At 45.4% G+C, this 17,644-nt stretch overlaps 1 protein-coding gene across 1 annotated transcript in view; it reads right to left on the reverse strand.

Annotated features, from left to right (window-relative positions):
- The window catches only part of KCNMB1 (potassium calcium-activated channel subfamily M regulatory beta subunit 1), an 87,812-nt gene extending 72,846 nt beyond the window's left edge, over positions 1–14,966 (reverse strand). The window contains 1 exon segment of the mRNA XM_030212230.1: positions 14,839–14,966. The gene's annotated coding sequence lies outside the window, so the exon portion shown is untranslated.
- Between the last annotated feature and the right edge of the window lie 2,678 nt (positions 14,967–17,644).

Below are 17,644 nucleotides of genomic sequence, written 5' to 3' on the forward strand. Positions count from 1 at the left end.
GATCTAACTTTCTGGTCACCTAGTCAAAGAAATTAATCATATTTGACGAGACCTGCCTCTAGTGAAACTGTTGGCTCGGGTCCTGTAATTCATTGGATTCTAAAAACTTTACTATTCTCTGTTTTAAAAGCGTTTCCATTCAGTTACTTACCACAGAAATCAGACTTACCAGCAGGGCCAGTCTTAGGGCGAGGTGACCGCATAGGGCCTCACGCTCAAGGGGGCCCTGCGCGGCGTGCCTCCACCCCACCTCTGACCGCCCGTTCCAGTCCTCCTCCCTCTGAATTTTAAAAGTTACCTTGGGTTACAGGCAGTGGCAGGAGTGAAAAGCGTGCGAGCTGCTTGGTGCTTCAGGAGCCTTCCTTTCCCTCTTTCAGCTCTGGTCCCGCCCTCATTTCCTGTTTCCACGAGGGCGGGACCAGAGCTGAGAGAGGGAAAGGAAGGTTCCTGAAGCACCAAGCAGCTCGCACGCTTTTCACTCCTGCCACTACCTGTAACCCGATGAGGTAACTTTTAAAATTCAGAGGGAGGGGAGGGAGGCCTCGGAAGGTGGGGGGCCTTGGGGCTGGCAGGGAGGCCTTGGAGCTGGCAGGGAGGCCTTGGAGCTGGGAAGGAGGGAGGAACCCTGGAGCTCGGAGGGAGGGAAGGAGGGGGGCCTTGGAGCTCGGAGGGGATGGCAGGCCCTGGAGCTAGGGTGGGGGTGGAGCTAGGGTGGGGCGGGGCTGGGGTGGGGCCCCATCAAATTGGTCTGCACAGGGCCCCGCACTTGCTAAGACCGGCCCTGCTTACCAGCTTGCAGATTAGAGGAAGCAGGCAATAAATCTAAGGATATAATATAGGAGGAAGAGGATAGACTCAGGTGAAAAAGGAGAATGAACTGGGGAAGGAGAGCAGGCAGGAAGAGATCAAAGGACAGAAGCAAGAGATGAGAATAGAGCAGGAAGACACTGCATTGCAATATTTGTTCTGAAGGCAAGAGGCAGAAGGAAGCAAGAGAATTGAAATAGAAAAGAAAAAAATATCAGAAAAGGAGGGAGAATAAAAATGGAGCAGTTCAAACCAGAGAAAGATAGATATGTTGAGCCATAAAATTAAGCCAGAGAGACTCCTCCTTAAGTCACTTCATTGGCTCCCTATCCGTTTCTGTATTCAGTTCAAGCTTCTCTTATTGACCTATAAGTGTATTCACTCTGCCGCTCCCCAGTACCTCTCCACTCTTGTCTCTCCCTACGCCCCCCCTCGGGTACTCCGTTCTGTAGATAAATCTCTCTTATCCGTCCCCTTCTTCTCTACTGCTAATTCTAGACTCCGTTCCTTTTGTCTTGCAGCACCTCACGCCTGGAATAGACTTCCCGAGCCTGTGCGTCTAGCCCCGTCTTTGGCCGTTTTCAAGTCCAAACTTAAAGCCCACCTCTTCACCACTGCTTTTGACTCTTAACCACTACTCACTTGCCCTGTCCTTTAACCTCACCTTTTATTCCCTTACCCTTAATTGTTCTGTCTGTTTACCTGTCTTATCTAGATTGCAGTGGCGTACCTAGGGTAGTTGACACCCGGGGCCGGTCATTTTTTAACTCCCCCCCCCCCCCCCCCCCCCAAATCCAGTACTAGGCATGCCGAGAATACAAAACACTCAGGACCTATAGAGCAATTCTACCATACCATAAGCAGTCATTTCTACGAGTCACACAAGGAAAAGGAAAGCATCTTAAACACTACAGTGAGCACTAGAACATCAATTCACCTATTGTAAAACGAAACCAGACAGAATAGTACAGATCGTAGATCCTGCACAGTCAATGCCAACTGAAAGCCATGTCTTTTTCACAAACACAGATACACCCTAATCCACTATAGAATAAGTAATCATAAACTTTCTATTTAGACAAAAATTAAACTGAACCCCCAATGCCAGACTCTGCATACAATGCAACACCACAGAAACAGAAACTGTCCCCTAGTACTGTGCAGAATATAAAGACAGCAGATGTAAATTTGAAAAAAACTAACAAGTACCAATCACCACTTTACAAATTAACAAATAGAAATAAAACAAATATAGAAAGTAAAATAATACCATTTTATTGGACTAATACATTTAGCTTTCAGAGGCCAAAACCTCCGTCCTCGGGGCAGTACAGTATAGTGCTGTTACAGTATCCTATCCTGACCTGAGGAAGGGGGTTTTGTTCTCCGAAAGTTAGTCAAAATTTATTAAAATTAGTCCAATAAAAAGATTACCTTATTTACATGTTCTATTATAAACATTTAACACATCTACAATACTTTATCCTAAAGCAAAAAAAATAAAAAAATATATTTTATTTACAGTTTGTCTCTGGTTTCTGCTTTCCTCATCTTCTTTTCACCGTCTTCCTTCCATGCAGCATCTGTCTTCACTCTCTCTCTCTGCCATCCAGTGTCTGCCCTCTCTGCCGTCCCTTCCATCCACTGTCTGCCCTTTCTCTCTGCCCCTTCAATCGACCATTTGCCCACCCTCTCCCATCCATCCAGGGTCTGCCCTCCCTCTCGCTCCCCCTTCCATCTAGGATCTGTCCCCTCTCTCTCTGCCCTCTGAGATCCCCACCCCAGTCCCCTTCTCCCCTCTGAACACCCCCACCCGAGTCCCTTTCGCCCCTCTCCTTCCCCACCTCAGTCCCATTAAAACCGGCGAAGCAGTGTCGCAGGCAGCGCCTCGTGCCCTGCTTGTAAAGAAAAAATCAAATCTCCTTCCTTCTCCTCGTCTTCACGTCTTGACGTCGACTCGGGCCTTCCAATCAAATTGATTGGAAGGCCCGAGTCGACGTCAAGACGAAGAGGAGAAGGAAGGAGATTTGATTTTTTTTTTTTTTACAAGCAGGGCACGAGGGGCGCTGCCTGCGACGCTGCTTCGCCGTTTTTTTTTAATGTGCGGCGCCGCGGGAACGGGGAGGCGGCGGGAGCGGAGCACCCCACACCCACTGGCACCCGGGGCGGACAGCCCCCACCGCCCCCCCCTTGGTACGCCACTGCTAGATTGTAAGTTCTTTGAGCAGGGACTGTCTTTTTTTTTTGTGTATGGTGTACAGCACTGCGTATGCCTTGTAGGGCTATAGAAATGATAAATATACATAGTAACATAGTAGATGACGGCAGAAAAAGACCTGCACAGTCCATCCAGTCTGCCCAACAAGACAACTCATATGTGCTACTTTTTGTGTATACCCTACTTTGATTTGTACCTGTGCTCTTCAGGGCACAGACCGTATAAGTCTGCCCAGTAGTAGTAGTAATAGTACAAACTTTTCTTGCCTTGTAGAGAATACTGATAGTTCTTCATTGTAAACAATCCTAGGAGCCAAATCATAGTCTTTGACCCGGACTAGTCTCTCACATATACAGTGGGGGAAATAAGTATTTGATCCCTTGCTGATTTTGTAAGTTTGCCCACTGACAAAGACATGAGCAGCCCATAATTGAAGGGTAGGTTATTGGTAACAGTGAGAGATAGCACATCACAAATTAAATCCGGAAAATCACATTGTGGAAAGTATATGAATTTATTTGCATTCTGCAGAGGGAAATAAGTATTTGATCCCCCACCAACCAGTAAGAGATCTGGCCCCTACAGACCAGGTAGATGCTCCAAATCAACTCGTTACCTGCATGACAGACAGCTGTCGGCAATGGTCACCTGTATGAAAGACACCTGTCCACAGACTCAGTGAATCAGTCAGACTCTAACCTCTACAAAATGGCCAAGAGCAAGGAGCTGTCTAAGGATGTCAGGGACAAGATCATACACCTGCACAAGGCTGGAATGGGCTACAAAACCATCAGTAAGACGCTGGGCGAGAAGGAGACAACTGTTGGTGCCATAGTAAGAAAATGGAAGAAGTACAAAATGACTGTCAATCGACAAAGATCTGGGGCTCCACGCAAAATCTCACCTCGTGGGGTATCCTTGATCATGAGGAAGGTTAGAAATCAGCCTACAACTACAAGGGGGGAACTTGTCAATGATCTCAAGGCAGCTGGGACCACTGTCACCACGAAAACCATTGGTAACACATTACGACATAACGGATTGCAATCCTGCAGTGCCCGCAAGGTCCCCCTGCTCCGGAAGGCACATGTGACGGCCCGTCTGAAGTTTGCCAGTGAACACCTGGATGATGCCGAGAGTGATTGGGAGAAGGTGCTGTGGTCAGATGAGACAAAAATTGAGCTCTTTGGCATGAACTCAACTCGCCGTGTTTGGAGGAAGAGAAATGCTGCCTATGACCCAAAGAACACCGTCCCCACTGTCAAGCATGGAGGTGGAAATGTTATGTTTTGGGGGTGTTTCTCTGCTAAGGGCACAGGACTACTTCACCACATCAATGGGAGAATGGATGGGGCCATGTACCGTACAATTCTGAGTGACAACCTCCTTCCCTCCGCCAGGGCCTTAAAAATGGGTCGTGGCTGGGTCTTCCAGCACGACAATGACCCAAAACATACAGCCAAGGCAACAAAGGAGTGGCTCAGGAAGAAGCACATTAGGGTCATGGAGTGGCCTAGCCAGTCACCAGACCTTAATCCCATTGAAAACTTATGGAGGGAGCTGAAGCTGCGAGTTGCCAAGCGACAGCCCAGAACTCTTAATGATTTAGAGATGATCTGCAAAGAGGAGTGGACCAAAATTCCTCCTGACATGTGTGCAAACCTCATCATCAACTACAGAAGACGTCTGACCGCTGTGCTTGCCAACAAGGGTTTTGCCACCAAGTATTAGGTCTTGTTTGCCAGAGGGATTAAATACTTATTTCCCTCTGCAGAATGCAAATAAATTCATATACTTTCCACAATGTGATTTTCCGGATTTAATTTGTGATGTGCTATCTCTCACTGTTACCAATAACCTACCCTTCAATTATGGGCTGCTCATGTCTTTGTCAGTGGGCAAACTTACAAAATCAGCAAGGGATCAAATACTTATTTCCCCCACTGTAATTTACATGTTGGGAAGGGCTGGATTCTGTTGGCTAATTTAACTTTCTGGTACAAAAATCTCTTATAAGCAGGATATCCCACCAGCATTGAGGCTTTTGTACTGGATGAGTAATATTTGGTGTTAATACCCGAAGAATATCGTTTTGAGAGTAGATTGCTACAATTTTCCATTTGGACATTTCACTGGAGAAATATTTTCTGCTTCCTCCCCCATCTCCACCAAATGAGCTGCTGAATCATTGCACTACTAACCTTAATGCACTTGCCGCCTGTGAGTGGTGCTCAAACAGAGAGAGAAGGCTGTGAAGGGCTGTGTTAGAATTTCTGGGGGGTTGTGTGTGTTGGGGAGGGGTGGTGGTAGTAGCATAGTGATTTGCACAGGACAGAAAAAATAGGTGTTGGTATCCCTGCCCCGGCTGCAGTCGGAGGAAACAAAATGTCTCGACTGTCACAGAAGCTCAAGTAACCATCAACCATCAACATAACACATAACTGAAACCTTTTCTAGAGGTAGGAACTCCTTTGTTCTAAACGGCAGTTATTTTTCTTTTCCTTGGCTGCTGGAGAGTTAGCTCATCCAGTGACCTCAATTAAGTGATAATTAAGGGTGGGGAAGTAGAATACTTGCATAGGTTGCTGAATCAGCTTAAAAGAGCCTGTTCAAAAGAGGCCCCTTAGATTCAAAAGTATATAAAGAGGAAAGGTCCCACTGAACTTTCTTTCTGAGAAGTTCTGAGAGAAGAGGACATTTCTCTGGTAAGTGAACGCTACTTTGCTTTGTACTTTAGGAACTTAAAGATTGGGGTTTAAAGGAGGAATTGTAGGTTAGTGTTAGCTGTTGAAATTTGCTTTTTAATTTTGCCTAACAGAAAACAGCTAATCTCCATAGTCTTTTCCACTTAGTTTTAAAAGCTTTGTAACACAGCATTAACAGATAGAATCTAACAGCCACTGCAGGATCTAATTTAGTATTCCCCCCCACCCCTAGGACAACTCCTCATTTATAGTCAGTTATTGTAATTAGGGTAACAAGCAAAGAGTGCTCTTATAGAGTTTTAAATACATTTCATCACCATCTAAGAAGGAAGTACTAAATAAATCATACAATATACTATGTAAAGTAAAAGACACTTTTATATTAGGCTAATATCCTTAATACTGTAGCAAGTTTTAAATTATTAAAAAACTCTAAAACACTAAGATGGAGTCAGCAGTCCAGCAGCGAGAGGGGTGCTATCCAGTCTTTTGCATTGAGTGTCACATGTATGATTATCTCCCAGTTGGTGAGATGTCATATGTTTGCGCCTGATGCAAAGAGCTCCTAGCTCTTAGAGAATGTGTCCGTTCTCTTGAGGCTAGAGTAGCAGACTTGGTGGAGCTGAGGGAGACAGAGAGGTACATAAAGGAGACCTACAGGGATGTTGTAGAGAAGTCCCACCTCCAGTCTAGTAGCCCTTGTGCTACCTTGGAGGAGGGAGGTCTCCTAGAAGGAGAGCATCACCCTGGTGAAGTAGGAAGTACTCCTGTAGCCAGGACCTGCCCACCAGGGGATGTACTATCCTCTCGCATCGAGGATATGTCTCCAAGTGCTGCCCGGGAGGGAAAGGTTAGGACAGCTGTTGTAGTTGGTGATTCGATCATTAGGCATATAGATAGCTGGGTGGCTGGTGGACGTGAGGATCGCCTGGTGACTTGCCTGCCTGGTGCGAAGGTGGCGGACCTCGCGCGTCCCCTAGATAGGATTTTAGATAGTGCTGGGGAGGAGTCCGCTGTCTTGGTACATGTGGGTACCAATGACATAGGAAAATGTGGGAGAGAGGTTCTGGAAGCCAAATTTAGGCTCTTAGGTAGAAAGCTCAAATCCAGATCCTCTAGGGTAGCATTTTCAGAAATGCTACCTGTTCCACGTGCAGGGCCCAAGAGACAGGCAGAGCTCCAGAGTCTCAATGCGTGGATGAGACGATGGTGCAGGGAGGAGGGTTTTAGATTTGTTAGGAACTGGGCAACATTCTGGGGAAGGGGGAGCCTATTCCGAAAGGATGGGCTCCACCTTAACCAGGGTGGGACCAGGCTGCTGGCGTCAGCATTTAAAAAGGAGATAGAGCAGCTTTTAAACTAGAAACGGGGGGAAGGCCGACAGTCGCTCAAAAGCGCATGGTTCGGGAAAAGGTATCTTGCAAAGATACCTCACAAACAGGGAAGATAGGGTTTCTGGATAGTGAGGTTGCACAACAGACCGTGGTAGACCAGGTGCCCTTAAATACAACTAAAGATCAGACAAAAGATGTCAAATCAATAGTGTCAGGTACTAAGCATCATGCAAATAAGAACAACAAACATACTCTGAAATGTCTAAATGCAAATGCTAGGAGTCTAAGAAATAAGATGGGAGAGTAGGAATATATTGCACTAAACGAAAAATTGAATATAATAGGCATTACTGAGACCTGGTGGAAGGAGGATAACCAGTGGGACACTGTCATACCGGGGTACAAAGTATATCGTAGTGATAGGGTGGACCGGACTGGTGGAGAGGTAGCATTGTATATTAACGAGAGCCTTGACTCAGATTACAAATTCAGCAGGACACAAATCACACCTTTGAATCATTGTGGGAAAAAAACGGTGATATGAGTGTACTACCGTCCGCCTCGACAGGATGAGCAGGTAGACAAAGAAATGATAAAAGAAATCAGAGACGCGAACAAAATGGGCAATGTGATAATAATGGGTGACTTCAATTATCCAAATATAGACTGGGTAAATGTAACACGCTACAGAGATACAATTCCTTGATGAAATCAAGGGCAGCTTTATGGAGCAACTGGTGCAGGAGCCGACGAGAGAAGGAAAAATTCTAGACTTGGTCCTTAGTGGAGCGCATGATCTGGTGAGGGACGTTATGGTACTGGGGCCGCTTGATAACAGTGACCATAATATGATCAGTTTTGATATCGACCTTGAAGTAACTGTACACAGAAAGTGAATACGTTAGCGTTTAACTTTAAAAAAGGAGACTATGATAAAATGAGAAGAACGGTAAAAAAAAAAACTTAGGGGGGCAACTGAGAGAGTAAAACCTGTACAAAAGGCATGGACGCTGTTCAAAAATACCATCCTGGAGGCCCAGGCCATACATATTCTGCGAATTAGAAAAGAAAGACGGAACTCCAAAAGACAGCCGGCCTGGTTGAAAAGTGAGGTGAAGGAAGCTATTAGGGCTAAAAGAAACGCCTTCAGAAAATGGAAGAAGGAACCGTCTGAAAATAACAAGAAGCAGCATAAGGAGTGTCAAAGCAAATGCAAGGCGCAGATAAAGAAGGCCAAGAGGGATTATGAAAAAAGATAGCATTAGAGGCAAAAAAACATAGTAAAATTTTTTTTCGGTATATTAAAAGCAGGAAGCCAGCAGAAGAATCGGTTGGGCCGCTGGATGACCGAGGGGTAAAAGGGGCGATCAAGGAAGACAAAGACGTAGCGGAGAGACTGAATGAATTCTTTGCTTCGGTCTTCACCGAGGAAGATTTGGGTGGGATACCGGTGTCGGAAATGGTATTTCAAGCGGATGAGTCGGAGAAACTTACTGACTTCACGGTAAACCTGGAGGACGTAATGGGGCAGTTCGGCAAACTGAAGAGTAGCAAATCTCCTGGACCGGATGGTATTCATCTTAGAGTACTGATAGAACTGAAAAATGAGCTTGCGGAGCTACTGCTAGTGATATGCAACTTATCCTTAAAATCTAGCGTGGTACCGGAAGATTGGAGGGTGGCCAATGTAACGCCCATTTTTAAAAAAGGCTCCAGGGGAGATCCGGGAAATTATAGACCGGTGAGTCTGACGTTGGTGCCGGGGAAAATGGTAGAGGCTATTATTAAAAACAAAATTACAGAGCACATCCGAGGACATGGATTACTGAGACCGAGTCAGCACGGCTTTTGTGTGGGGAAATCTTGCCTGACCAATTTACTTCAATTCTTTGAAGGAGTAAACAAACATGTGGACAAAGGGGAGCCAGTTGATATTGTGTATCTGGATTTTCAAAAGGCGTTTGACAAGGTACCTCATGAAAGGCTACAGAGGAAATTGGAGGGTCATGGGATAGGAGGAAATGTCCTATTGTGGATTAAAAACTGGTTGAAGGATAGGAAACAGAGAGTGGGGTTAAATGGACAGTATTCACAATGGAGAAGGGTAGTTAGTGGGGTTCCTCAGGGGTCTGTGCTAGGACCACTGCTTTTTAATATATTTATAAATGATTTAGAGATGGGAGTAACTAGCGAGGTAATTAAATTTGCTGATGACACAAAGTTATTCAAAGTCGTTAACTTGCGACAGGATTGTGAAAAATTACAAGAGGACCTTACGAGACTGGGAGACTGGGTGGCTAAATGGCAGATGACGTTTAATGTGAGCAAGTGCAAGGTGATGCATATGGGAAAAAAGAACCCGAATTATAGCTACGTCATGCAAGGTTCCACGTTAGGAGTTACGGACCAAGAAAGGGATCTGGGCGTCGTCGATAACACACTGAAACCTTCTGCTCAGTGTGCTGCTGCGGCTAGGAAAGCGAATAGAATGTTGGGTATTAGGAAAGGTATGGAAAGCAGGTGTGAGGATGTTATAATGCCGTTGTATCGCTCCATGGTGCGACCGCACCTTGAGTATTGTGTTCAATTCTGGTCGCCGCATCTCAAGAAAGATATAGTAGAATTGGAAAAGGTGCAGCGAAGGGCGACTAAAATGATAGCGGGGATGGGACGACTTCCCTATGAAGAAAGACTAAGGAGGCTAGGGCTATTCAGCTTGGAGAAGAGACGGCTGAGGGGATACATGATAGAGGTATATAAAATAATGAGTGGAGTGGAACAGGTGGATGTGAAGCGTCTGTTCACGCTTTCCAAAAATACTAGGACTAGGGGGCATGCGATTAAACTACAGTGTAGTAAATTTAAAACAAATCTGAGAATTTTTCTTCACCCAACGTGTAATTAAACTCTGGAATTCATTGCCGGAAAATGTGGTGAAGGTGGTTAGCTTAGCTTAGAGTTTAAAAAGGGGTTGGACGGTTTCCTAAAGGACAAGTCCATAAACCGCTACTAAACGGACTTGGAAAAATCCAAAATCTCAGGAATAACATGTATAGAATGTTTGTTCGTTGGGAAACTTGCCAGGTGCCCTTGGCTTGGATTGGCCACTGTCGTGGACAAGATGCTGGGCTCGATGGACCCTTGGTCTTTTCCCAGTATGGCATTACTTATGTACTTATGTACCCTCAAGGAGCGTGGGCAATGTTCAAATAACCCAGTTATCCAGGTAAATAGTTTTTGGAAATGGTTCAAAGTTTTTAAGTATTCACTAAAGTCTAGTTAAAAGTTATTTTGTGTTTTTACAGGATTGCTCTCACTGAGTTGGCATTACAGTTAAGTTTATCAGAAGTTTTTGTTGGATTATAGGTCTATCAAATAATTGTATATATATTTTTTCTTTCCTGATTTTATTGTAATTTCTATATCATGTTTTTGTTGATTTGTTTTAGTTTGTATTACAATTTTGTGTTAAGTTTTTTTGTAAACTGCTTTCCAACTTTATTGTATTAAGTGGTATATTAAGTTATTAAATAAAATCAAATATGTGGGCAGTTGGGAGGCAGAGGAAGAATCACTGAGGGCTTAAACCCCAAGTGCCTGGTCACCATGGCAACTAAAATATCAGACCTGGTGCTTAGGTTTTGCTGGCACAACACATGGCGGTAGGCAGCAGAGGTGGAGCTGCAGAAAGCAAGCACCTACTGCAGCAGGCTTTCGGTTTTCTTTACTCTGCCTCCCCCTCCCTTCAACTGCAGCAAATCCAGGTGTGAATGCATGCACACCCATGCGTAGGGTTACCATATTTTGTCCTCTGAAAAAGAGGACACATGTCACGCCCCTTGCCTCGCCTCTGCCCACACCACGCCCCCTTCGCATCCTCGCCCCACCGTTTCTCGCTCTTACCCCGCCCCCTGTCACATATTCCCCCCCCCGTCACTTCTCCTCCCCCCAGATCACATATTCCCTTCCCCTCCCCTTACTATCTACTGCCCTGGTCGTCTAGTGACCTCTTTGGGGCAGGAAAAGAGCCCCCTCTTTCCTGCCCAGAGCGCTGCCCTTGCCCTGCATCCTGTTGCTGTGACGGTCTCAGGATTCAAAATGGCCACCGAGAGTTGAAGTCTCGCGAGGCCGTGTCAACTCTCGGCAGCCATTTTGAATCCCGAGACCGTCACACAGCAACAGGATACAGGCAAGGGCAGCGCTCAGGGCAGGAAAGAGGGGGCTTTTTCCTGTCCCGATTAAGAGGTCACTAGACCACCAGGGCAGTAGACAGTAAGTAAGGGGAGGGGAGGCTAGGATAGGTCCGCCGCCCACCCACCTGTTTGTGCAGAAATCCGGACAAACAGGCGGACTGGCAAAACACACCCAGACATGTCTTCAAAAAAGGACATGTCCGGGTAAATCCAGACGTATGGTTACCCTACCCATGCGTACTCTCTCTACATCCCTCCCCCCCCCCCCCCCAACCCAGGCAGGCCTACTGCAAATCACAAGTAGAAGGAAGGAGAGCAGATGCATGTCAAGCAACAGCCTCCTTTTCTGCTGCTCGCTGCTGAATGGAAACTTTGAAAACATGGGTCAAATTTTGCATTCAATGCCAAAGTGGCAGAGGAAGGGGGGGAGGATGCAGCCCGATGCACAGCCACTCTCTTTTTCTTTTGCTTGTGATCTGCACTGGGCTGGAGTTACAGGAGGGGGGGGGAGCACCGGGTGTCTGTGTGCCATGAGGTGGGGGAGAGTGTGAGCTTGGTGCCTTTGACCCGGGGGTGGGGAGAGATATTGAAATGGGTGTCTGTGCAGTGAGAATGGAGGGGAGGTATATACCTGGGCTTCTGTGTGCCATAGAGGTAGAAGGAGAACAGGAGAGAGTGGAGTATTTGTGAGGTGCATCAGCTGGTGGGGTGGGGGAGTATGGAGCAGGAGGGGAAACTGCAGAATGGGCATTCGGGCGTAGGAGCTGGAGAGGTATGTGTAGGTGAAAGAGAAAGCTTGAGAGATGTATGGAGGAGTTCAGTTATGGGGTCAGCTATGTGGTGGGGTCATCAAGAGAAAGCTGTGGGGTGGGTTTGGGGGTAGTGGTTGAGAGAGATCTGTGAGAGTGTGTGGAAGAAGGGGGTTTAAGAGAGAGCTCTAGGGGGATGTACTCAGGGGGAGGCAGAGAGAGCCATGTGAGAGATGTGTATACTTTAATGGAGAACTCGGGGCCTTGTATATACCCAAGTTTGTAGAGATATGGGATAGAGATTTGGACCTTTCACTCTCTAATCAGGACTGGTCACATATCTACCAGAATACTTTTTGACTCTCCATCTCTGTGAGCTTGGTGGAGAATGGGATAAAATCTCTTTATGATGATATATGTCCCCATCACGATTGGCTTGAATTTTCCCATCTCGGAGGAGTCAGTGATGGAGAGACTGTGGGCAGGAGGGCACCTCCGTGCACATGTGGTGGGAATATGCTTTTGTTTACCACTTTTTGAAGGAGTGGGTGAGAATGTTTTCTAATGTGTGTGTGTTTTCCATAATGGCTAATCCTAGTCTTTCTTTTGCATTTGCCACACACATCAGTGCCACCAGAGATTGTTAAATTGATATTGCCTTGTATTGTGGTCCTCTGCCGTGAGGTGGCTAAATGTTAGTATACAAAGATGCTTCCTACCTCTTCTCAAGTAAGAAATGCCATTTGGGAAGCTTATTATTTATGTTAGCTGACTGCTCAAAAACGTAGTAAGCTGATGAAATTTGACAAGTTGTGGCCACTGTTTCTGCTTTGGTTCCAGCACACATTTTCATGATCTATGCATCCCTTTTGAACTGGATGTTCTATTGCCTGATTATTACTTTACAATGTGTTATAGTATGTTCAATTGTATGGATTGATTACTTTGAATGTTTTAGGGATTTCTTTCTTCATGTTATACTAACACTGTAGGGGAAGCTTAGCTGAGATTGGGCGGCAGAGCTGGTGGTGGGAGGCGGGGCTAGTGCTGGGCAGACTTCTACAGTCTGTGCCCTGAAAATGGCAGAAACAAATCAAGGTAGCACATATGAGTTTATCTTGTTGGGCAGACTGGATGGACCGTGCAGGTCTTTTTCTGCCGTCTTCTACTATTTTACTATGTGTGCTGGGAGACAGGGGTGGGGGGTAAAGTTGAGGTGGGGGTGTCCATCCTGGAGAGGCCACCCACATGGAGTCTTGTTAATCAGGAGGAGATTCATAGGAGAAGGAACTGCCCATAAGAAGCATTGTTAGGAGATTCTCTATACAGCAGCCCCTGGTGGTTGGATCAATTTAAAATTTTAAAGCCTGGTTCTTTTTTTTTTTTTTTTTTTTTTTGAGGGGAGGGAGAAAGGAAGAGAAGAGTTGAGAAGAGACTACTCTGGGGAGAGGGATTGAGAGGCTCTGGATGAATGTGTTTGGGGGGGGGGGGGAACAAGAGGTATTGTGCGAGGCTACTGCTTTTGGGAGAGAGGAAAGATGCAGAAACTAGTGCTGGGGGGGGGGGGGGTGACGACACCAACGCTACTGCTGGACTGGTGGGGTAGGTGATGGAGAGACTTTAGGCTGTAGCTGCTGAGAGTGGCTGGATGAGCAAAGGGGACAGATCGCTTTACCTTCTATCCCAGATATGCTGTATGTGGGGGTGGAGGGCAATAGAGAAGAGAAATAGCATGTTAGCCACTTCTTCCCTGCTACTGTAATATATAGCTTGCAACATTAAGCACATTATGAATGTGTGATTTATAAATGTGCATAAATAATTTGTTGTACCAAGTCTTCGTCCTAGATTTTTGGGTTGGCTTATAATGGTGAGGCCTGACTTGGGATGTCTAAGACTCTAGTACCAGCCCAGCAAATACTGATAGTCTTTCAGAGCCAAGCTGTCAGAACATAGGTAGGGCCTCAATGTAACCTCTCTCTAGGGACAAAACTTGACAGCTCTCGGTTTCTCTTTCACTCCTCTACATCCCAGAGATGAACTCTGTACTCTGAGGTCCCCATACCCCCAGCTGCCATGTATCAGAATACACGTACATTGACAGGGGTGCATGAACGTAAGTGATAGCGTATGATTTAAAATTTAGAAAGAAACCATAAATGCCTTAAAAAAGTCACTTTGACAATGGATGAGGTTGATTGTAAATGTTAATGAGCAGCTCTAGGTGTGATGTAGTGTAGGAATCTGGAGAGAGAGAGACAGAGTGTGATTAGCTAGCTAACAGAACAGGTAGAGGTGGTTTTATTAAACTTAATCTATTCTAATATGGAGTTTGTTTACTGCACAAATCCCCAACTGGTGGTTTTAGGTGGCTTCCAACAGAAGAGACCCAAAAATCAGCGCATGGGGAATTACATGAATCACAAACATGAATAGAATTGTTTCAAATTATCACAGTAAAACTCTTAGGCCTTATCAAATAAAGATTTTGGTTTCCTTCAAAACTGAAGATAAATTCAGTTCTGATACACTGTAGTAAATCATTCCATATAGTGGTAGCATGGAAAGAAAACATTAGATCTAAATGACATTATCTTAAACCTTAAATTGGGCACCTTAGTAAAAATGTATTAAAAAATAAGAAAACTGAGGCAAACAGAGCTAAAGTATAAAATGAAAAAAATATTTCTAATTGTGCTGCAGCATTTGATTTGACATCTGAGTATTCTTCCCCCCCCCCCCCCCCCCCCCCCCCCCCCCAAGGTAAATCTGGACCCTTGAACAACAAATCTGAGGTACAATTTGTAGCAAAAGAAAACTAAAATTACTTACGGTCTCCAGGACCTTAATAGTGTTCTGTTATCCCATGAAATCTCCTACACTCAGCGTAAAGTCCTGGCTATAAGCGCTGAGAGTAGGCTAGAAAAGCCTCTACAATGTTCTCTAATATGACAGATATGCTCATGGTTTCTCCTTACATAACTTGGGTTTTTACCATAAATGGTAAGATATGACAGTGTGCTGTGCTCTGAACATTAATTACTGAAAAGCAGGAGACCAGCAGAGGATGACGTGATATCCTCCAGTGGAATCAGAAACAACACAAGAGTATTTATTTTCTTCAACTTTGTATTTTAACACCAGCCATGAACTGAACACCTCTCAAACAGCATCATTTATAGTGGTGTGCAAAAGTATGCAATAGATAGTTTGCAATGTAGAATTTCATTTCATTTTCATTTTTAAAATTTGTGTTTCTTTACTGCTCTTTGTGGCTTCCTTCATAATGATTCTATAATGCTGTTTTGGTCATAAATGCATGTTACGTATGAGAAATGAAGAGGACAGTACAAATAAAAAAGTAGCACATATCAATTTATCTTCTTGGGCAGACTGGATGGACCGTGCAGGTCTTTTTCTGCTGTCATCTACTATGTAAATAGTGTAAAGCGCAGGAACTGAGCTATATATTACAATATCAGCATGGCTTAGCTGCTATTTCATTGTTGTGCCCAACACATTATCCCCCTAGGTTATATAAAGGTTGCCTAAATTTGGGTGGGATCCTGAGTTTAAGGAACCATTGACACAATAATTGATTGCTGGTGTTAATGGACGCTAATTTTGAGCTTCACACAACTTCCTATGTGCGATTCTATTAAAAAAAAAAACACACACACACACACCTAAATTCTCTCTTGTGCAACCCAAAATGGGGTGTGGCCATGGGAGGGGCATGGGTGGGTCACAGACATTCCCAAAAGCTATGTGCAGTTTACTGAATTTTTTTTGAGTGGGGGGAGGAGGAATGTGTGCCCAAGTTGCATAATAGGACTTACACCTGGCTTCAACACTTAATTTAAAAAAAAATTTTTTTTAATCATTTTACTTAATTACATTCACATTTATCACATAAATGTAAGGAAAACAGAAATTAATATAAATGAAATAGAAAACATTTTCTCTCATCAATATATCTACTATAATAAAACTCACCCTCAACGTTCTGAAGACACTGACGTCACTGCAGCCACACAGACACCGGTTCGTAAGTTCATGATGGTGAAGCCACAACACTCACCATGTCTCCATGCCCCGTCCTCGCTTCAGACGTGATGACGTCGAGGGCAGAACAATTACAAAACAACGAAAATGAACGAACGGTGAGGAGTAGGGAAGGCAGAGGCCAACCTAATCGGAGCCCAGGCGGACCCAACTGAGCCCAGGCGAACCAACAAAGGGTCTGCTGGGAGGCTTGGAGGACAAGTGGCCGAGAGTGACGATCACCATTCGGACCAACCGACTCGTGGCCACTGGGCAGCTAGGCTGACCTCGCAGCCTCCCAGGCAAATAACAAACCGCTGGATAAGAAAGGCAGACCCAATCAGAGCCCAGGTATACCACCGTAGAGCTCTCGCCAAAGCTACTGAATGGGTCCGAAGGTCCCAAGCGAAAACTGACAGAGAATCGGAGCGGGACTGACCGGAGTCGCAGAGGCACAGAGCGAATACTGCCGCAGACCCTAGATCGCATCCTGGTTGCCAGATCCAGGCCAAGAGACCACCAGAGACCCAATGGGACTGCCCGCACGCATGCACCCGGAGCCGTGCTGCAACTTGACCACGCGACGGGCCAAGCCAGGCGAATGCCAGCACTCGAAGGTCATGAGGCAGTAGAGCCCAGAGCCCAAGAGCTACCCCAGCCCAGAGGAGACCGAGACTTGCCGCCCAGCTCGACCACTGTGTTGGAACATCGACAAAGAGCAGCGGAGGGCTACGAGAGGCGACGGAGCCTCTGCAGGCGGACGGAACAGGCAGCAACGAGTGACCCATGCGGAGCTATGTCCCTCTGGCTGAGCTCACGAGACTAGAAAGGCCATCAAAACAGAGGGGTAAGAAGAAGACTCACTTTCACTCCAATCCATTGGACCCATTCAGTAGCCCATGGGTTTTGCATACTCTGATTGAACTGTGTGACGGCTGCTAAGGGGAGATAGAGAGTGAGCAAGTTGGCTTCGTAGCCAACAATGACCAGACAGACTCACTTCCACTCCTGACTACTAAAACCCTGCAGCAGTTCATAGGTTTGCATACTTGTTTTGAGTGCACAGGATGACGGCTGCGCAGGATAGGGGAAACAAAGATTAAACCAACTGGCTTCCCTGCCTACAGTGAACTGGACAAGCTCACTTCCCACTCCAATCTATTAAATCTCTTATGTACGTATAACTGCCAATATGCATACCTAGAATTGTATAATTATAACAATACTTCAATTACAGATCTGTAATATTCACGCTTAGCTGTAAGCTACTCACCTCTCTTAAGAACTTTTCTTATATAGTCTCATAGTCTCATACTGTATCTTGAACTGTAATCTTCCAAACCCCTCCTAAACAACTAACACTGATATGAAGTCCAGCAAATTAATGTACCTAATTACCTACTATCTTTCCCTAACCCACCACGCACCCACAAACCCTAACATAGACAACACTAATCACACAACTCTCAAACCATTCACACAACACATACACAACATGCCTATCCAAAAAATTAAACAATGGCACGAAAAATCTATCAGCCATGGTCACCACCAGAAAGGAACAAAAGGACACAACAAACTCACACATCAAGAA

This window comes from Microcaecilia unicolor, chromosome 8 (assembly GCF_901765095.1).
Source record: "Microcaecilia unicolor chromosome 8, aMicUni1.1, whole genome shotgun sequence".
Lineage (NCBI taxonomy): Eukaryota > Metazoa > Chordata > Amphibia > Gymnophiona > Siphonopidae > Microcaecilia > Microcaecilia unicolor.